The 23,410-nt window shown below is 37.8% G+C and overlaps 1 protein-coding gene across 1 annotated transcript in view; it reads right to left on the bottom strand.

The window, feature by feature from the left end:
* The window catches only part of CHCHD3 (coiled-coil-helix-coiled-coil-helix domain containing 3), a 287,860-nt gene that overhangs the window by 198,739 nt on the left and 65,711 nt on the right, over nucleotides 1-23,410 (bottom strand). The gene's annotated exons all lie outside the window — the stretch shown is intronic.

Here is a 23,410-nt window from a genome sequence, read left to right as displayed (position 1 = left end):
ATGTTCAAAAAATTTTCTATTATACCTTCTTTTCCCCACATTAAAGAGTTACAGAAAGTTCTCTACATATGAACCTAAGTTGCAAACTTTCAAAGATGCAAACGTGCATTCCATCAACGTCAGGCGTGAGTGAAATTGCAGCTTGCCCTCCGTCTCCTATTGCTGACGATCCTTCAGCTCTGCCATCTCGCCCCTCCTCTCCCTCCTCCAGTCAGTAAGTCTCCCTGTTCACTCGATGCCAGCCCGTGTGCCAGCTGTTGTACTGTACTACTGTACTTTTCAAGGTACTGTACCATAAGGTTAAAAATGTTTTATTTTTTGTTTTTTATGTATTACTTGTGTGAAAAGTATTATAAACCTATGACAGTACAATACTATATAGCCGATTGTGTTAGTTGGGTACCTAGGCTAACTTTGTCGGACTTATGAACAAACTGGACTTATGAACACGCTCTTGGAATGGAACTCGTTCGTATGTAGGGGACTTATTGTACTTACAGCACTTTAGGGCAGAGTTAAGAGATTAAACGTGCTGGATGGGGCAATCTCGGGCACTGTACATTAATTCTTATGGAAACCATTTTCCTATTTTCGTCTCTACACTCTAAGCTGCATTTTCCTAAAAAGAAGCATAGCCCCCCCACCCCATACTGCAAGGACTATGAAGTCTTTCTAGATATATACAGGGTGAAAACTACTAATACCAGAACACAGTCAAATAAGAGCAATTTTTACATGGGGGCAGAACAACATGGTCCGGTTCTGCAGCTCACAGATCATCATCAGGCATAACTGAGGGACAGGCCTTGGGGAATCAACGGATAGAAGACACCCTATATCGCAGAGCTCTGCTTTTAGTATCACACGGTAGTAAGTTCAAGATTAAACTCCACAGCAAGCACCTGTTCTATAATGCTGGTGAAATGCTCAGCCAATTGCTGTAAAGTCCAGTCTAGCTGAGAGAAGAGGGCACCCTCTTCGGAAAACTGAAGAGAAAATGAAGTTGTACGTGAAACAGAGGGACAACCCGCCTCCAGCAATTTTGTGCCCAAAACACTATTTGAAACCCACTCCAACAAAAGGATAGTCAAATTTTGTATCACTGAGCACAGTCACAACTGTTATTATTAGCTAGTTAGACACAAGCTTGAGAAAAGAATCTCCGTCAGTCGCACTTCTGAATAAAGACGGCCCTATATTTTTTACTTCAACTACCCTGTAACCTCAAAAGAAATATCAAGAGTGGAAGGGGCCTTCTCCGTGAGGCCAGGCTCATCTTTCTGTTTTAAGTCACCTTGGTCCGCACAGGAAGCACAACAGACAGCCTCAGCACCCACCACGCCCACCCCACGCTGCACTCTCCCTAGGTAACAACGATCCGTGCTCATGCCTCTCTGACACTATTCATCAGCTAAAAATCCATCCCTTGGCAGACGTTTTATTTCTAGCCTTCCCTATGAAATCATGCTAAAGAAAAAACAAACTCTAATAAAAACACATTGATCTGAAAGCCACACTAAGCAAGTATACTGGATTTCACTTCTTTTTTGTGTGTGTGGTACGCGGGCCTCTCACTACTGTGGCCTCTCCCGTTGCGGAGCACAGGCTCCGGACGCGCAGGCTCAGCGGCCATGGCTCACCGGCCCAGCCGCTCCGCGGCATGTGGGATCCTCCCGGACCGGGGCACGAACCCGTGTCCGCTGCATCGGCAGGAGGACTCTCAACCACTGCGCCACCAGGGAAGCCCGATTTCACTTCATTTTAATTTTCACCTTAAACATAAAATGAGATGGCAGAAACACATATCAAAAGAGCAAATGATGTGAAATTCGGTATGATTTTACCTACTGTCACTTTATGGTAACTCCTATTCATTCCCTTGATATTTCCCATCTCTTACAAGTTAAATCACAGACATACTTTAAGAAGTAAAAATTATCATTCAGAACTCACATCAATGGCAAAAATAAACAAACAAATGGAGGTGCAAAATGAAAAAGCATTAAAAAGTACTTATCAGGAATTTACTATGCACACCATAGTGTGAGGACAAGGAATCAGGCCAGAAGACAGAGCAGAACAGCGAGGCCTTGCTCTTGAGAAGTCTGCTGGAACACAGTTCCAACTATTCCAACAAGAGCATTCAGGCCCATGTGGTCCTCTCACTCTCTATTCCATTTAATTTGTTATTATTAGTATTGAAGACTTTAACATATAACTTATGTCATCCAAATGAAAAAATGCATAATATCAACTAATTATAACCATTTATGGAGTACCTCCTTATGCCAGGTATTTTATTTCATTTAATCCTCACAAAAATCCCAGAGTAGTTGTTATTCACCTTTCAGAGCTGAAGAAACCAAAGCTGAGAGAAGTTAAACTGCTCAAAATCAAGTAGGAAAATATGTGGTGGCATCTGTATTCTACACTTGCGACTCCAGAAACAATGCGCAAGTCACTACACTACATGGTCTTGATTGTGTGAACTAAAACACTCAGCCAAAGCCCCCCAAAGTAAAATGTTCCACGTTCTGGTTCAAATATTAATACACGCGTCTAGGTTTTCCTCCCTCCCTTAACAAAGCCCTTCCTTCTTCAATCCATTTATGCAGGACACAACTCAACTGGCCCTAATGCAGTTGCAAACACAAACACAGGTACTGATATCACATGGCAATGAGTGGCTGGCTGACAGGCGATCCAGAATGTGCTTCCACGCTTTTCTTTTTCCACTCACAGACTCCTGAGGTCGAGAAATACTGCTACAGTGCTATTCCAAAGGTACAAATCTGCGCATAAAATTACATTAAGTGAAGAAGGATAAACTAAAGATTATAGTCACACTGAGTATGACTACAAAACACCGTGTATAACATTGTACAAAAATTCAAAGAGGCTTGTGTTAGGTCTTTCTCCCTTTAGAGTTACTACAGCTGAGAAGGTAATAAATTATTGTTTAAGTGGCTTTGCAAAGGTACAAACGCCTATGATGAGCCCCAAAGTTAGCAGTTACAGAGGTGGCGACCCTCCCAAACCCCTTCACTAATCCGCAACGTAATTCTCAGTGAGGAGGAAAAGGAACTGAGAAGTTGGAGTGAGGAGGACGTGCGCTCACCAGGCTTTTGAAATGGACCGTTTACGATGGGGCAGTCTTTCCAGAAAAGCACAATGGCGTGGAAGCAGATCAAGAGAAAGGAACTGCAACATTAACTACAGCTAAGCACATCCTGGGCAAACTGCCTCCGCCTTACACCCATGTTTAACAACACAAGAACTTCGAAATGGCTAGGTAAACCACACCTACCTACACAAAGAAAACTATTTCCACAATGTTAACAACCATTTCTAAATTTCAATTATATTACAGGCCTGAGGAACTGAGGCTTTTAAATTATGCAATATTAGTCAGTGACATAGTGCTCCAATCCCACGCAGCACGAACCATGTTAGCTAAACCAACAAAATGAATAATTTAACTCCCAACCAGCAGGAATTCACTATGCCACCTTCATTATTTACCTCACAACACCCATTCCTCTCATTTTTGAAATAACAGCTGTAGGTGTTCAAGATGACCCCACCAGCTACTTACATAGATTCTGATCCACATATCATAGGAAAATTAATCCATCCTCTGTTCAAGGTAATCAAGGATGAAACATCAACCTTCGCTCTTACTGGTCTTCCTCATTAAATTCTAACCCATCAAATGTCAATAATCACTAATGCATAATATAATCAATAAAACCATACTTCAGATAAAGCTCATATGCTTTGTTATCTCCACTGCACAAAAAAAACCAATGTATCTACTCAGCAATTGTGTATTTTCACACCTTTTGCTATCTGAATTTTCCTTCTTGCACCAGAAAAGGGATTTATTTTCCTTTTTTAAAAAAGGAACAATTTTGGACACAAAAACGCTTCTATCATTTTCCTCCCTGGGAAGAATTTTATGGCTTCTCACTGTAACTAACAGGGTTGTGAAAAGCAGCAAGAAACCAGATGTGTTCATGGCAATCCAGAACAAATTTCGTCACAGAGACCAAGACTTGAACTCAATCACTCTTTTACACTCAGCCGAATATCAAAGGTTTCCCAGTTAATCCACAGTTCACAGGAGGCCTATCTAGCTTCGATTTTGCAGCGATGATAGCCATCATGGAGATGTGAAAAACAGTCCCTGAATCAGATACTGCAGTTTTATAAGCAGCTAGAATTGTACTAACTCATATTCAACTCCTAGTTAAAATAATTTTGAGATAAATAAATACTGTCAAGGAAGAAAAATTTCAGGGATAACTATAAATTTCATTAAGATATATAGCAGATGTTACATGGAAGATGAATATTCATTATTCCATCTGGCTTCTACTGCAATCCATTTTATCTTTACAGTGATTTCCAAATATCCCAACTTAAAATGCTTACACTGTACAAAAATTCAACGACAACACGTTTGTGGTGCAAACAGTTTGTCATTTTTTGCTTAGTTCGACATGACTAAGTTTGTTAATGTATTTTGACAGACTTGCATAATATCCTAAAATGTTTTGAACAATGAAGTTTAGGCCGCAATGCAGTATTAATGAGTGAATAATGTTCTTGAATATAAGGTTTAATATTTAATGATTCAGAGTGCTGCCTGGATTTGATGTAGGAGAAAAATGTGGTTTGGAATCACTGCATTTATCAGGGGACCTGTGCAAAAGACTATGGACTCCAGGCAAATCTTTAACCTAAACTTTGAGCTGGGGTCTCAAGGTGTGAAATTGATGCTTCGCCAGCTGAATCTCTAGCGCCTATCAGTATTCACAATATCACACCATTTATCAAGTGTCATTCACCAGAATTTTAAAATTACTAGGAACTCACAGGTCTGTGTCAAGAAGTGAAAAAAAAAAGAGAATTAGTGTAAAAATAACATTGTGTGGTCTACATTCAAATACATTTAGGAATCAAATCTGCCAGCTGCATCAACATGTCAATTTGATTATTCAGTAGCAAGTTCAGATCAAATAATGACTTATCTCCATATCTTCTATAAAGAGAAGTTCCTGATCTAAAAAATTTCACAGAGAAATTGGTTCAATGTGTCCATCTAATCCAATGAATGGATAATCTGCACCCATTATAGGACTTGCCTCATTTGCAAACAATACTATGTCTCAAAAATAAGCATAAAAAGAGCAACAAGAGCAGGATTTACTGAAATCAGTTAAATAATACTCAAAACCACAGAGCTATGAAGAAAGGACTGTAAAGCCCTCCTAACTGGAATGTTAACATTACTGTGGTTTTAGAACACCAGTCAAAGGATGAAAATAATGCCCAATTTCCAACATTCATCTGCATTTACAGTTCACAACAGCCATGTCAATAATCACTAAAAATCTAGGTTAAGACTTGACTCTGCCACATACTGAATTTCTCAATATAACCTCTCTAAGCTGCTGGTTTTCTCATAGGAAGATGGGCATAGTAACACCCTATATCACACGATTGTTATAGAATCAAATTAAATAATATTGGTAAGCACTAGGTCAAACAAAAAGCATTAATACCAATGTGAGTAAACAAAGAAAATCCTGGGTAACATTTACCGAGCACCTGCAATGCTCTTGGGAAGGGCCTGCACAGAACACATCACTGACATGATCACCATGGTGGTTAGAACACAAAGAACAGGCAATGGCAATCTCTGTTGCCTCATTTAGTTCCTACAGTAAAGGTGGAAAATAAGCACAAAATAATAGAAGAATCTGCACAAATATACGGGTGAAATATTTTCTCACCTAAACTTCTATTTAATGTCATATTTCGATAGTTTACAAAGTATCTTCATTTGGAAAAAAGACAAAGTAACAGTGATACTCAATGCTCTATTAATCAATTTGATATAACATGTTTTAATCACTGATTAAAGTATTTATTGAGCATTTATTATGTGCTTAGTGTACAAAGCATTGTTTTAAAAATAAAATCAGTGATTCCACCATCAACCACAGTTAACATCCCTTCCTTTATATCATGACATTTAAATAATGCTATTAAGTTCACTCTATTCCATTTTTACCAGATCAGCAATTGTATCACCAATTATTTCAAAAAGAAATAAAACTGCTTTCAAATACATACTGTAGAAAACCTGAAAAGTTTGCCAATGATAGATAATAGTCTTAGTTCACTATAAGATCTTAATTACCACCACTGTCAGGGAAGAGTCTCTTTTTTCTGTTAAACCATTTAAAAGAATTGATGCTACAAATTCAATGAAAACTAACTAATTTCTCCTAAGCACCGGTCCTGATGCTCCTGCAGGTAATGATGGTGTCTCTTTAAGGGAACACAGATTCAGTAATTAGACTTTTCTCAAGTATGAATAACAGACAAAAAGGCAGGTATTCACTTGGTATTTTTTTACACACCCCAATCCAAAAATATATATTAAGTTACATCAGCTTTTATGATTATTCTCTAGTTTACAATGTACTTAAGGGCAGAACAGAATGCTTAGTAAAATGACAGGAAGAATACACAACAAACTGTTAATGATGCTTACCACTGGGGAGCAAGATGGGGTACTGGGCTTATTTTTTTTCAGTTTTGCGATGCTGACATTTTTACGCAAATACGTTACGTTTGAATAAAATATGTTAGAGCAGTACTGACTATTAGAAATATAATGCAAACTAAAAACATAGTTTTAAATTTTCTAAAAGCCACATCAAAAAAAGTAAGAAAGAACAAAGTCAAATTAATTTTAACAACATGTAATATTTTATTTAGCCCAATATATCCAAAATATTGTCATTGCCTCATGTAATCAATACAAATTATTAAAGAGATATTTTATATTTTTTTCATATTGAGTTTTTGCAACCTGGTGGGTATTTTACACTTAGAGCAGATACCAATTTGGACCAATGACACTTCAAGTGCTTAACAGTACAGGGCTACAAAAAGTTTCAAAGGCATATCTAGGCATAAGTTAGGTATTTTTCTTCCTAAATTGCAAAGCAGTATGGAGGTGCTCATTAAAAGCTTCTCTCGTATCAGTTCTCAGCTCATGGCATGCTACTCTCTCACTGTTGATTTCTCAGATCTTTATCCAACCCATGCATGTTATTTACCTTCTTGGTACATAAATAAGAATTCATAAAATTATATATTTCATGTGCAATGCCACTGACTGTTTTCATTTCAGGGCTTTAACTACATGAGTAGAAGTGGCTACTGCTAATCACTTGGATCTCTTTTCAGAATATCTTTGAAAAGCCAAACACAACTACATCCCTTTCCCACATACATAACACTGCAATATTCCAGCAGTGGAGACCCATGGACTTTACAGAGGGTCTCCCAGCCCTTGAAAATGATTCTCTCAGCAAGCAAAAATAAATAAATAAATAAGTGAAGGCACCAATACATAAGGACAACCATCAATTTTAGAACTTATATTACCTAAAAGGAATATTTTTCAAATTAAAAGCTATGTTACCTTTTTAAAATCACTTGTTACTCTAAAAAGAAAAAAAAAAGTTCTCATTTCTCCCATTAGCACTTTAGGAACTAGACCTGGGCACACCCTTGGAAAAATACAAACAATGGCTCATGCAAAAGAGAACAAGTTCATCTAGCTTCCTTTAGCTTATTTTTCCTGTATTTTCACCAGTATAAAGATTTTCTATACTCCTTAGAAAGGATAAAGGCAAGAAGAAATGAGAAAGGGCATTTGAAGAAAACACAGTATAACCAGAGAATAACTAATTCTCTGAAATGGATGGATGGATGGATAGATGGATGGACGGATGGATGAATAAGACAAACAAATTTATGCAGCATTTACTATGATTCTGTGTGAGTCACTGAGCTAACAACTTTACATGGAATAGCCCATTTAATCCTCAAAATAACCCTGAAAATAACCCATGGTGGGTGTTATTACTGTCCTCCATCTAACAGATGAGTAAACTGACCCTTGAAGAAGTTAAGTAATTACTAATGTGGTCTCCAAGCCAGTAACCCTTAAGGCTGGAATTCAAACCCAAGCAGTCTGATCTCTGAGACCACACTCTTAACCAACATACTCTACTGTTCTTCAGTTCAAAGAGAGAAAGGAGTTCTCTGTAAGAATAAGCATTTTGTATTGAAAGTTTAATGTGTGCCAGGTACTCTATACACATTATCTTATTTAATCTTCATTTAAAAACAATCTCATCAGGTAAGTATTCCTATTAACCCAATTTCATAACTAAGGAGACTGAGGTGTAGAAGGATGAGTGACCTACACAGGATCACAGATCATTAAGAGGCAAAGCCGGGCTTCCCTGGTGGCGCAGTGGTTGAGAGTCCGCCTGCCGATGCAGGGGACACGGGTTCGTGCCCCGGTCTGGGAAGATCCCACATGCCGCGGAGTGGCTGGGCCCGTGAGCCATGGCCGCTGAGCCTGCGCGTCCGGAGCCTGTGCTCCGCAACGGGAAAGGCCACAGCAGTGAGAGGCCCACATACCGCAAAAAAAAAAAAAAAAAAAAGGCAAAGCCAGCATTTGGATCAGATCTCTACTCCAAAGACAATGAATGTTTGGTCCTTATTTTTTTCCCCTCATCATTTAGGTGGGTTTGTAATTAGTATAATGGTAGAAATCCATGATGATTAGGCTTTCCTAATACTGGAATAATTTTATTTGTAGTACCTAACAATTCACAAAAAGCATGCTTTATATAGAGATACCCTGGATGAAGGTAAGCACTACCAAAGAAAGACCACTCATATAAGACTACCAGAGGCTACAACACTAATTTCTAAATCATTTTTAGCTTACTTTAATAGAATTAACTCAGAATGGGAGTACTATTTAAATAGGGATACATTTACAAATTTTTTCTTTTCAACTATCTACAGAACCCTCATTAAAACTGCTCTTCCATTTAATGTCGAATAAAGATGCCTCTGGAACTCTTTGTATACAACACACTCACACTGGCAGTAAATGTTGCAATGATATTACCTTAACGTTCATTTAAATAGTGATTGCACAAGAATGAAAATGAAAATGAGTGACACTGCTATAAGTTTCATTATGGTTTCCAAGATGAAATGACTAAGTCACTGAAAAATAAAACACATATTTGAATTTCTAGGAGTTGCAGTATGTTCCTATGCCTGGGAATGGGGTGACAAAAGAAGTAACCAATGAGATCAATTCAGATAGTTTTTGAAAAAATCAATTCTAAAAGCATTAAGGATCTATGTATTAAAATTAATCACGATAATCCTCAGAAAGCAGATTCTCAACTAAGATAAATCTTCATAGACAATATACAACATGATTTGCAGAAGACAGAACTTGAAACTCCCATTATTGCCAATTCTTAAAAATTCCTTTAAGACCCACGTTTACAGGGCTAAAGGAGTACAGAATTGGCAAACATGCTCCTAAAATAGCCAGAGACCTGTTTGCTTTTAAAGAAAAATGGGCTTCAAATGGTAAATTAACCTCTCTGAGTCTGGGTCATTCCAATGGGAAGACAAAATAAAGCATTATTTTTTAAAAGCAAAGTTACGAATAACAAATACCACCACAGAGGTTTTTTTTTTTTTTAATCTGTGTGAGATACATAAAACTAGTTAAATAACTCACATAGCTCAAGAATTTAACAATTGAGGGAATGATCATTTTGTCAGTGTCCTGTATATATGACAGTGAAGAGGTACCACGTGGCTGTAAAGACCAAGTTCACTTCCTTCCTTACCATGAGAAGGCACTATAATCTGAGTTCCTTGTCACGTTCAAATGTAGACAGTCTTCTGTTTTATACCTGCGGAGGCTCAGTGCTTCAACTCAAGATCTTGCCCATAGTAATCTGCCACCTTTAAGTGGCTACTCTTTGGCCCATTTGTTTTACTATTACAAATGTACCTACTTAGCTAAAAATAGATGAATAGGGACATATGACATTATTTTTACAAATCAATTAAATCCTAGCCTTAACCCTTTTTATACTTCAAGCCACAATCATTGAAGAATCCTGATGAAAATAACTTCCATCAGAAAATCAACATTTAGAATTTTGGACCTAGAAGATACTTTAAAGATTTAATAGGAGAATTCATTTACTGCTGAGGAAAAACTATAAAACACCACCATACCCATCAATTTACAGAGATATATCTATCAATCAGTCTATTCATCTATTATGGATTGAATTGTGTCCCTCCCAAAATTCATACGTTGAAGCCCTAACCCCTATCACCTTAGAAGGTACCCTAGTACCTTAGAAGGTTATTGATAATAATCCAAAATGATCTGACAAGTATTTACTTGGTGCCTAAACTCTCATGGCACTCACTCAGTAAAAAAAAGACTACACAGTCCATCCTACTAACCACTGCTAAAACTAATGAAAATACTAGCTAAATAAACAGACATAATAAGGCATGGTCATCTGGGCATAATGCAACTCAGCACTGGTTTTATTACTGTAGTCCCAAAATTTGCAACAATGAGACAAAAGCAGAGACTCATACTGGTAGTGAGTTAACTAGCACAATTTCTTGAAGGTAATTTGGCAACAATAATATTCTGTATAACCTTTGACCTAGTAATTTCACTTATAAAAATCTACCCTAAGGAAATAATACTGGGTATGTATAAATTTAATAAATATGTATAAATTTAATAACAAGGATATTCAAAGCAGTGTGTTCATAATAGTGACACATTTTGAACCATTTATTTGGAAGCCTCAAGGTCTTATATAAAAGTGAACTACCATGAAATTACCTATTAACAAAACATGTCCATGATACAGCTTAATAATAAAAATAAAGCAGCTCAGAAAAATAGGGACAATATGACACCACTTCTATTATTTTCCCCCTTCATATGTATGCCTGTGTACCAAAATATTTACAACAATTCTGTGTGAATTAGTAGGATTATGGCCATTTTCATCTTCTTTATTTTGTTTAGCTGCTTATCTCTAATTTTCTATACAGTGTATGTTATCTTTGTAATTAGAAGAAACACTTCTTGTTACAATACTATCATGTGCCTTATGATTTTTGCTCTTATCCATAGATATTCTTAGTTACTAAGAAAATACTATGGATGAGGTTATGTTAGAACACAGAAAAGCAGGCCAGGCTGCAATAAAAAATCAACTATGGGACAAGGTAAGAGAAAAAAGCAGAAACATTCTAGAAGTAGTCAGGGCAGGGTCGGTGCTCAGAAACAATTCCCCTTATGGAGTGCCTGAGAGCCACAAGAAGGTGGCTGTCCCACAGCTGCTAACTCCAGACCCCTGCAGCATTTAAAGACTCAAAGATAGGGGAAACCTGTAACTCTCTGGACCTCCTTAGGGACCCCGAGCTGTACCTCTGTTGAGCCCTCTCTGTGCAATGCTACAATACATATCTCCCAATGTTCTGATTCTTTTAGTTTCTTGATTAATTTATTTGCCCTTTCGAAATGTCCTCTAATTCATTACAGCCTTCCCGGAATTGCTGTCTGGCTTCTCAACATGTGATATCAGATGTCCCATAAACAACAGGACTATTATATTAAAGCCGTGAATTAGATCCAAGCATCCTATTTCTCCCCAAGCCTATTAACTTGATGTTCTACAGGCAGAATCTCACTTAATTTGCCATTTACAGGATAACCTTTCCAGGTGTATCTTTCAAATCCTTCCTGCTGTTCTGGATACCTCTTAATATCTGTATGTTGGGAAAAATCATTTGAATGAGGTAAGAAAATTAATCCTGTTTTTTTCCTAATGGAAGAAAACTGGAGGAGATGAGCACACAGTGCCATCAATTCATGACTGGACAAAACTCTTAAGAGGACTGCCTTCCTAAGGGAAGTACAAAGGGCCCCTCACTGTGAAAAGCAATGAATATTTCTGTCTTTGAAATGACCAGATTGGGTGGTCAGAAGGGTCAGGTACGGAAATTACCTTTTCTTCGACATTTTGCATTAGTTATACAGTAAAAGACAACTGTCTTCAGGCACAGAACTGTCACCAAACGTTCCCAGACGCGGCAGTTTAGACTACTGATGGTTTGCAGGATTAGGGGGAAAAAATCAAAATGAAGACTCTTCTGTCTTCTACACATGTGCAGAAAAGCAAGAAATTCTAATTCGGGGGGTGGAGGGGCACACACATATGTAACAGCAAGGCTAAGCATATTTTCAATGAAAGGAGATTTAAAAATCACTTTCCCACCTTTATAACATCTCTCAGTATCATACTGAGAAAGAATGATGTACGTTAAATACATAAAGATAACACTAGTCAGACATAAAAAATGCCCAAGACAAATTTAAATGACCATCATAATAAAGAATCTGTTCTTTTCTTTTTGGATTCCCCCTAGGATTCTGTCAGTAAACTAGAATAAACATGTTATTAAAAGAGAATCAATAGAAGGCTTTAAAATATACACTACCACAAAAGGTCAAGCCCTGGGATCGATTTTAATATAACATTTTTGTGCAGCTTCCCAAAGGGTTCTTTTCTAATATTGTTCTTCATTTTTCTCTCACTTTGTTCCCTGACTGGTGAATGTGTTGTTCTTGTCTGCAAAAGGCTGTCTAAGGCTGAGTTTGCTGAGTGTGTGTCATTCCTATGAGAAGCTGCTAGAAAATGGAAAAAAAAAACACCTCAAAAAACATTTAAACGTAGTGGGAGGATAGATACAAGAGAGGATGAAGCACAAGGCAATGTTCAACTCACGAACTGTACAGGAACACTGAAACTCAGAACAATCTGCCATCACAGGCCGCCCTGGGCTTTTGCCTCCCCTGGTACCTTGGGCGAGCACTGACCCCTGGGAGGCAGGAGGGTCAAAGAAAGTGGAATAAGTTCAGGTTTCAACCAAAAACTCTCACCACACCAGGTGATGATGTGGTGAGAGTTTGCAGATGCAGATTTTCAATATACAAATCCATGTGATTCCTGGTTCCTCTTGAACTTAAAGGACCAAATGTTCAAAGGAAAAGTGGATGCCATCGACAGGATTCATGGGAACTAATCAGAGGTACAGGCTTCCTGACTTCTGTCCCAACTTTCAAGGCTCAAAGACAGATAAATCACATTCTGGTCCGATCTCATATAAATATGAACGCACGGGCTTCCCTGGTGGCATAGTGGTTAAGAAGCCGCCTGCCAATGCAGGGGACACGGGTCCAAGCCCTGGTCCGGGAAGATCCCACATGCCATGGAGCCAACTAAGCCCATGTGCCACAACTACTGAGCCTGCGCTCTAGAGCCCGCGAGCCACAACTACTGAGCCCGCGTGCCACAACTACTAAAGCCCATGAGCCCAAAGTCTGTGTTGCGCAACAAGAGAAGCCACCGCAGTGAGAAGCCCACACACCGCAATGAAGAGTAGCCCCCACTCGCCGCAGCTGGAGAAAACCCACACACAGCAACAAAGACCCAACGCAGCATGAATGAATGAATGAATGAATGAAAGAATGAATAAATAAATAAATAAGAATGCAGGGACTTCCCTGGTGGTCCAGTGGGTAAGACTCCGTGCTCCCAATGCAGGGGGCCGGGGTTCAATCCCTGGTCAGGGAACTAGATCCTGCATGCCTCAACAAAGATCCTGCGTGCCGCAACTAAGACCTGATGCAGCCAAAATAAATAAATATTTTTTAAATAAATAAGTAAGTAAATATGAATGCATGACACAGTATATATTTTACATGTTCCTAGTTACAAATTCTGTTTTTGGTTGCCAATAAAAACAGTCCAAAGCCCAGATTATAGTCTCATAATGTCAGTTTTTTACTTTCAGACAACACTAAGCAACCGTCTCAGGGCAAGACAGAAAAATAGATTATTTCTGCCTAAGTCATCAGAAACCAGAGAAATTGTTGCCTCTGGAGTTAAAAATGCAGCCCCCCAATCAAAAAATGGATGCCAACTAAGCCTGCTAGAAGGGAAGATGTGAACTGCAGCTGCTCCCTAAGAACCAAGAAAGCTTGAAGTGTTGGGAAAGAGGCGTGGGCTTGGAGTAAAAGAGAACTGGGCTTAAATCCTGAGGCTGGCTTTGGTCAGTAGCACAGCCTTGGGCCAGGGATTTAGCCTCTCCCAGTGGCATTCTATTGTAAAATAAACCCACAAAGAGCAGAGCTACCACAGCCATTTTTACTCAGTTGCCAGGGTGTGTGGGGGGCGGGTATTTTGCGTCTGGGGGAATGTAATGTGAGGGGCATCATCCTGCAGGCTACCACCTAGGCTAAGGCAGGCCTCGTCAGAAGGCTCTTGGCAAGTTCGGAGCTAGTGTATGCAAATGTACCAGCACAGCACCTGGTAAACAGTAGGCAATCATTCAATGATAGCTGCTGTAGTCATATGATGCTCCTGCCTCTTTTTCCTTTTGGACAAAGTCTATCCCATTTTAATCTATTTACCACAACCATAAAGTACTGTTGTAATTTAGTGATGCATTCTTGTTGGCACTTACTATATGACAACGAGTTTTGCCCTCGGAGACCTTTATATTCCAGTTGGAGGAGACAGTCAATAAACAGATAAAGGGCTAAAGAAACAAGGCAGAGAAAGGACAGCTACAGTGAGAGGACAGGAAAGAGAATGACTAAACAAAGCAATCAGGGAAAGCCTCTCTGCGGGGTTATTTGAGAAGAACCCTAAATAGTAAGAGGGAGTCAGCCATGCAAAATATGAAATACAAGTATTCTAGGCAAAGAACTATGCAGGCACAAACAGGTTTGGCAGCTGCTACAGCTGAAATGTAAAATGGGAGGGTGGTAAGAGATGAGGCCCAAGTGCATAAACATAAAGGGCAGCAGAGGACCAGAAGATCAAGGGCAAGATCTGGATTTTATGCTAGATCTAATGAAATGCCGTTAAAGGATTTTAAGCAAATAAACTGCCATGATTCCAAATGCATTTTTTAAAGCACACTAACACTGCTTTGTGGAGAGCAGGATCTGGGGGACAGGACTGGCTCCGTGCATGGAAACTTTACAGTAGCTCAAGTGAGAAATGATAATGACTGGGCATATACCCTGAGAAAACCATAATTCAAAAAGAGTCATGTAACAAAATGTTCATTGCAGCTCTATTTACAATAGCCTGGAGATGGAAACAACCTAAGTGCCCATCATCGGATGAATGGATAAAGAAGATGTGGCACATATATACAATGGAATATTACTCAGCCATAAAAAGAAACGAAATTGAGCTATTTGTAATGAGGTGGATAGACCTAGAGTTTGTCATACAGAGTGAAGTAAGTCAGAAAGACAAATACCGTATGCTAACACATATATATGGAATTTAAGGGAAAAAAATGTCATGAAGAACCTAGGGGTAAGACAGGAATAAAGACACAGACCTACTAGAGAATGGACTTGAGGATATGGGGAGGGGGAAGTGTAAGTTGTGAAAAAGCGAGAGAGAGGCATGGACATATATACACTACCAAAAGTAAAACAGAGAGCTAGTGGGAAGCAGCCGCATAGCACAGGGAGATCAGCTAGGTGCTTTGTGACCGCCTGGAGGAGTGGGATAGGGAGGGTGGGAGGGAGGGAGACGCAAGAGGGAAGAGATATGGGAACATATGTATATGTATAACTGATTCACTTCGTTATAAAGCAGAAACTAACACACCATTGTAAAGCAATTATACTCCAATAAAGATGTAAAAAAAAAGTAATAATTATGAAATCTTAGAATAAAAAAAAAAAAAAGAAATGATAATGACTTAGACCAAGGTTTCTCATCCACGGCACTACTGACATTTGGACCAAACAATTCTTTGCTGTGCGGGGCTGCCCTGTGTTGGAGGATGTTTAATAGCATCCCTGGCCTCTACCCACTAGACAGATGCCAGAAGCATCCTCCAAGTGGTGACAACCTTAAAGGTCTCCAGATGTGGCCAAATGACCCGTGGAGGTGGCACTGGGGAGAGGCGGCAAAATCCCCCTCAGATGAGAACCAGTTTGCTTAGACTAAGTAAGGAAAGAAATGCGTGAGAGTCATGAATTTGCAATATATTTTAAAAGCAGAAACATAAAGGCACGAAGGAGGGAGCAAGAATAATCAATAATCAAAGTTCTGATGTTACTCTCAATTTGTTAGACTAAGTTTTCAATAGTTTGAGGAAAGTGCTTTCTAAGTCAAATCTACCTGGGGCTGTACAAACAAGTTAAGTTACATAAACTCACTTGGACAATAGTTTGGGCTCCTTTTCTTTAAGTCTATAAAAACTGAATTGTACAGCTGACAGGTATATTCATAAAGAAATACACAATTTCCAACATATTAGAGCAAAATCCACAGAAATATTAACTTTCACCCACTATTTGACAGTATTTTGACAGTTTTATTTCAAAATATAGTCATGTGAATTAAAAAAACAAAAATACCCCAAAAATCCCTTCATTGTGAATTCTTTTCAAAACTAAATTCCTTATTTAGTGAGCTCCACAATCAAGGCAAAATTGTACTAAAACCTGAAAAACATAAATATTCAGTAAAACACACCAAAAGAGCCTTAGATACAGCATTCATACTAACATATAATAGGTGGCCTCCCTGTTGGACCAGAAAACAATTTAGCCTCTGACATACAGTCTAGCAGAGTGATGATGAGTGTGGCTTCAGGTTCCAGACTGCCTGGGTTCAAATCCCAACTCCTCTATTTTCTGGGTATGTGACTAGAAGCAAGTATGAACCTGTGTTTCAGCCACCTCATCTATGAAGTGAGGGTACCAACAGATCAGAACCTGCCTCACAGGGTTGCTGTGAGGATTAAATGATCATTACGTGCAAAGTGCTTGGACCAGTGCCTGGGACAAAGAAAGTGTTCAAAAACTGTTAGCTATTACTACTACTTATTGCTTATTATTAAATGTTATTGCTATTAGTATTACTTCTTAGGTAAAGTCTTCTTAAATAGTGTATATCATCAGATTTTAAGTGTACTCGAGATCTGCTTATTCCGCACATAGGGGGAGGACCACACTATATGATTGGGTGGGGGAAATAAAACAAGCTATACAACATTATTACTTCAATCTCATTTTGTTTAAGAAACAAACTATACGAAACACTGTTAAGAATACATTTCCCTTAGGGTAAAATATGTGAATGATTTTAAGGGGGAAGAGCAGGGTAATGGAGGAGAAGGGATAAGATGACTTTTTATGCTTGTATATTATCTGAATTTCTTTGAAATATATTTCTTTTGTAATTTTTTAAAATAAATCAACATTATCCATGTTTTCAATAGTTTGCGGAATGCCCTTTCTAGATCAAACCTACCACATTCTGTAGCAATAATGAAAATTGCAGAAACTGTTGGGTAATGGTTTTTAAATTAATAGACATTTCCCATATTAAATTAGTGGTTTCAAGTGACTTTTTTGGTTGTTTTGATTTGGTTTGGTTTTAATCCATCAACCTATCAGGAAAGCAAAACTGTAATCTACGGATTTTTTTAAGGGATTTTTGTTTCACTCTAATAATCATTCACAAAATGGCACTAGGAAATGAAGAATTTAAGAGATCTATTCTAAGAAGTTGTGAAGGAGCTCAAATTTAAATCATTAACTGAAACATTTACAGGATTAACCTCTATTTTTATACTTGATGCCAAAAATCACACTAAAATCATTTTAATGGAATAAGTTGAAAAAATTTCCAAATGACTGGTTTAAGCCTGGAGGAGCTACATAGTGTATGTGTAAGGAAACAACTGTAAATAGTATATAACTAATAAACTGCCCCTGTGCTAGCTGCACATTACTCAGTGGAGGAATTCCATATTTGAGTTCCAAAATCACACTGTCCCAGCAGCTAGATTTTTTCATTGATTTAAAAACATGTCAGTTTGTGGACTAAATGTGACAACATCAAAATACTCTATCACATAAAAGGCAAATAAATAGCAATAAATACTACAAACCAAACCCAACAAGTGAAGCAACACAACCAATACAAAATAAGAAAATGAGTCCAAGTTTCTTTAAAAAAAAAAAAAAAGGCTAAGGATGAATACAGAAGGAGAAATCCAAAATGATTTCCACTTCACGATCGTCTATTAAAGTAAGTGCTGTGCCTCTTTATTGCTTCCCACAGAGCGGAAGGGCCCGATTGCTCCAGAGAACTCCGCAGAGCACTACTGGGCACGTGTGTGCCTCACTGACTGGAGGCAGCACTCGCCTCTAAAGTTCACAAAGCAGGGCCCCATCTGCTTCCACACAGCCCGCCCTGCTGTGCTATTAAGAAAAATGTCCCCATCTTAAGCTAACAAGAAATTCAAACTGCCACCACCACTGAAAACGTGGACACCAACGACATTTAATAATAAGTTATAGCCAACCTGAATAAAGAATATTAACTTTAAACACAAATTCTCAAAAGATTTTGGTACTAAGATAAAGGAAGTTTTAAAAATATCACCCAGAGCAGTTGCACAGATCTAATAACCAGGAGCACACAATCGAGATCATTTCTAAAAGATCTTTTATTTACTAATGGTTTAGAGGTGAAAGCCCAAGCAAATGTTTGTTACCTCTTCTCACAACTGTAAATGAAAAACTTTAAAGAGAGCATTCCCTATACACGGAGAAAGGTAATACTACAGGATGGTGAAGTGCATGAACTTGACAGAGACTTCAGTTCAAACCCCAGGCTCTCCACTTACCAGATATGACTTTGGGTAAGTTTCTTCTTTACCTCTCACTTTCCTCACTTATAAAGTGCGGACAATAGAGGTATTGTGAGGATGAAGTGAGTTAAATATATAAAGTGCTCAGAAAATACAAGAATCCAACACCTATTATTTTTTTAATGTTTTCATTTCAGTTGGGCACATGGGTCCTGTACTCCGAAATGGTTTTCATAACATAATGTGACCCCAGTGTGTGTATTCTATGTGTATGCCATCTATGAACTGTGAAGAAAGTTTTCATCAAAAACAAATGACAGCTGCTCTGGATAAGAATGGGATGCAAAAGAATATGGGTTCTCTCAAAAAAATATTTATCAGAAACTTAAGATGAGCTACTCGTTTTTAAGGGTTTTCTGCAACCAGGAAAGGGAGCAGGAGGTTTACTTAAACATGAAAATGTGCCAATGTTTAGAAATATTATAATGCTGAGATAAAATTTACATCTGAATTATAACTATGTCACCCGCACTCCTTTACAGCTAGAGGCTCTACTGGCTAACCTGTTGAGGTCAGAAGAGGAAGAGGAGAACCCTGTGTATTTCTCCCCAGTTGCAGAGCAAACTGCCAAAGGAGGGTCTCATCCTGCTACCCTCCTCCTAACAAGGCATTCATCACCAGCGGAATCAGCAGATGGCTCCCAGAAGGCCCAGGACTGAGGGCTCAGCAGGGTAAGGCCCAGCCTACACGGACCACTGTCCATAAGTACAGACTTCTGGACACAAGGAAATGGACATGAGGCCACTGCCCACTCACCTTCTAAAATGGAAACTGAACTGAGTCTCTCCAGCAAATGTTGTTTGGAAAAGAAAAGTTTACTCCTCACAAATGAAGTGTCCCAATGTGAGAGAAAATTAGTCTAGCCAGAAGTTTCTCAAACTAAGCCCTATGCTTCCCAGGTTTCTAGGAAGGGAAAAGGTGGGGGAAATGGCTGACAGAGCTCTAAATCCCTAGTCCTAGCTATAACCAGATGGCACTTGAAGCAGTTTTGTATCAGAGTTCTGTCAGGTTTCCTTTGAATAAATGTTTACAGGGTGATGGGACACAATATGATTCTATCACCTCAGCAACAGAGTACAGGGCTCTGGGGCAGGCAGCCCAATTCAAGTCCTGCTTCCACTGCTGACTGAAAACTTTACATGTCTACTTGAGTCATCTGTTTTTATAAAACAGTGATAACACTGACAAAAAAACATTAATAGTTCATGTGAAGAATAATAAATGATTTACAGAGTATATTACAATGTCCGCTCCCCCTGAGATTGTTCTGGGTAATGGAGAAACTTCAACAAGAACTATAACAACTATAGGACACTCAGAAACCAACTCCCAGAAACTTCCAAATGCAGAAACCAACTCTGGCACAAATTACTTCAAACACTTGCTTCATGAGAGAAAACACTGTAATTACTGTCAAAAGAAACATCTGAACAAGAAGTGGTTGAACATCACAGCTGCTATTACAACCAATAAAAAAGTTACAGATTTCTACAGCATGCTTGATTGATTCTGGTTTTCCAGGTTTAATACTCCTACATGTAAAAATAGCTTCTCGAACAGAATTCAGGGTAGGAGTCTACAACAGCATAACATCAATAGGAAAGAAAACTGGATTTGGAAAAAGTAGAGAGATGTGAATAAAACACAGACTGGATAATCCAACCTTCTGTAATTGTTGGTTATAGAAAGCACTTGTCTCTATTAAAAATAGAAAAGTGCCACTTGAAGAAAAAAGATGAAAGTAGCAGATGGCTAAAGATTCCAATACTTAGTACATACATAGCACTTCCAGTCATTTCCCAGTGAAAAGTACTGGGTGGTAAGGATGTGATCTATTACATTCCGAATGAGTTAGGGCTTTACTTTTAAGCAGAATGGAACAGAAAAGTTAAAGGAATGAAACCACAGAAACACAATATGCATTTTAAAAAAAAACAGCTTTAATGAGGTTAATAAAATAATTAATCTAATATATTGGGATTTTTGTACTACAGAAGGATCTCTTAAATGTCAGAGCACATAAATATTTTCCAGATAATGCCAATCAACCATCCATTGCGCCTACTGGAGCCAGACCCTGGGGAATCTGCTCACAACACAGCAGGGTACAAACTTCTGTAATCACCTTCTTTGCAAATATTTGTAAATTAGAAGTGAGATTCATTGCCTGTGACAGTTGTGAGGACCATGAGAAAATACTGACTGCTAACTGATCTTTAAGGTCACTTAAAAACTACATTTTTATGATTAAAGCCACTGATAAATATTAGTGGATCAACAGAACTTGTTCTCTCAAAGTTGGTATTTTTTTTTAATTACTATATACCTAGAGATGACTTGCAGGTTGAAGGTATGTAATTTCATAACAACTGTGTAATATGTGTCGATGACTAGAAAACGTTTAACACTACACAAATTTGAAACAAAGATTTATAACAAGTCTCTAGTACCTATAGTCCTTGGTTAATGTCTGATTTTTAAAAGCATAGTTTTTTTGTTTTTAACATAATGTGAAATGTATATGCATATGTATACAGAGTAGACTGCCCTTCCCAGGAGAATGTCAAGATTTTCCAGTACGAATGATTCATTCAATCATTCAACTGAACAAATATTTGTAAGAGTTTACCATGTGAAAGATGCCACACTAGGTAGATGATTTCTTACATTATGTATTTTCAATGTGACACTAGGCCCCCCAAACACTGTTTTTCTATATTGGATTCTTTCCTCCTTCCTTTTTCAGCTTTTTCCTCCAAAGGCAAATAATATCAAAAAATAAAATTAAAATGAATTATTATATATAGTGGATTTAAACAGAAGACATCAGCCCTATGAATTTCACCTTTACTATGAGAAACTAAGAAGTATTGATACAAACAAGTTTTAAGCCTTTATTTGATGATATAAGTCCTTATTTGATGTGATAAATGGAAAAATAAATGGACTGTGCTATACTCTAACTTAACCACACAGCTGATAAAATTTATGACTAATTGATTAAACCAAATTATTTTGCGTCTCACAAATCTAATGTAATTGTTCAAGTAATTAAAAATGGGGTAAAATCTCAACTAACATCCACCTAAATACAGCAAGCAAGTCATCTTGGTTGATGTACAGCTAGTTACAACATCAAGTAACTATTCCCTTTCTTCTTGGCTTCCTGAAAAAGGTTATTAAAATGGAGGCAACTTTCACTTGCCTTTATAGCTATAGAGGTGAAATTCAAATGCCAAAGGTCAGAGGTCAGAAGTAGTCACATTTTTCTTGCTGTCAGAGACTGACTTTTGGAGGTAGGGCACAGGAGAGAAGTAAATCACATTTTAAAAGTCTATACTCAAACTGTAGCATATTACATCCTTGCTATACTGGCCAGCTGTAATTGTAACACATTATGGTCAGCTATAATCCAAAACACACAACAGAGTATCACAGCAAAAACAGACTGCTAACACGAGCATTTAGTTTGCTCTTGACTCTCAATACACCAAACAACTATTCCATCCATTATATGTTGTGATAAGCAAACCTACGATTCCAAATTAGATCCAACAATTTTAGTGTGTGTACTAACTTTATGTCAGTGATTCTGGAAGGCATCAAATCACTCAAGATTCTCATAAAACAGAATAAGATCTAAGATAAATTGAATTGAGATTCCATGTGTAAATGTTTTTTAGAAATGAGAATATAGCATATATAGCCATAGTGCTTAAAATTAACTATGGCATCGCTGTGGCCCTAGTAGAAACCTCCTCCTCGAAAGCAACTTTTATTAGGCCACATCTGCATATTAGTTTTAAAGAAGTGGAAACTTGGATACACAACAACGTCCTACTATACAGCACAGGGAACTATATTCAATATCCTGTGATAAACCATAATGGAAAATAATATAAAAAAGAATGTTTATATGTATAACTGAATCACTTTGCTGTACAGCATAAATTAAGACAACATTGTAAATCAACTATACTTCAATTTAAAAAATAAATGAAAAATAAAGAAGTGGAAACTTAAAGGAGTTCAGGTAAATTCTAAATGGCCTAATAAAGTATCTTCAGTTTAAATGATTTTTGAATGGGTTCTAATCTGTGTGGCATGACCAGTCAGAGATGCCATAAAAGGATTTCTGAATTAGGTAGGCGATGAGGCAGACACTCAAGAAATCATTTCCAGATAATTACCCTAAATGTGACTGGATTAAATACTCCAACCAAAAGACAATGACTGGCTGAATGGATACAAAAACAAGACCCATATATATGCTGTCTACAAGAGACCAACTTCAGACCAAGGGACACATACAGACTGAAAGTGAGGGGATGGAAAAAGATATTCCATGCAAATGGGAATCAAAAGAAAGCTGGAGTAGCAATACTCATATCAGATAAAATAGACTTTAAAATAAAGACTGTTACAAGAGATAAGGAAGGACACTACATAATGATCGAGGGATCAATCCAAGAAGAAAACATAACAATTGAAAATATTTATGCACCCAACATAGGAGCACCTCAATACATAAGGCAAATGCTAACAGCCATAAAAGGGGAAATTGACAGTAACACAATAATACTGGGGGACTTTAACACCCCACTTACAACAATGGACAGATTATCCAGAGAAAATAAATAAGGAAACACAAGCTTTAAATGACACAATAGACCAAACAGATTTAATTTTTATT

This window comes from Lagenorhynchus albirostris, chromosome 8, assembly GCF_949774975.1.
Source record: "Lagenorhynchus albirostris chromosome 8, mLagAlb1.1, whole genome shotgun sequence".
Taxonomy (NCBI): domain Eukaryota; kingdom Metazoa; phylum Chordata; class Mammalia; order Artiodactyla; family Delphinidae; genus Lagenorhynchus; species Lagenorhynchus albirostris.
This window is presented reverse-complemented; position numbering and strand designations above follow the sequence as displayed.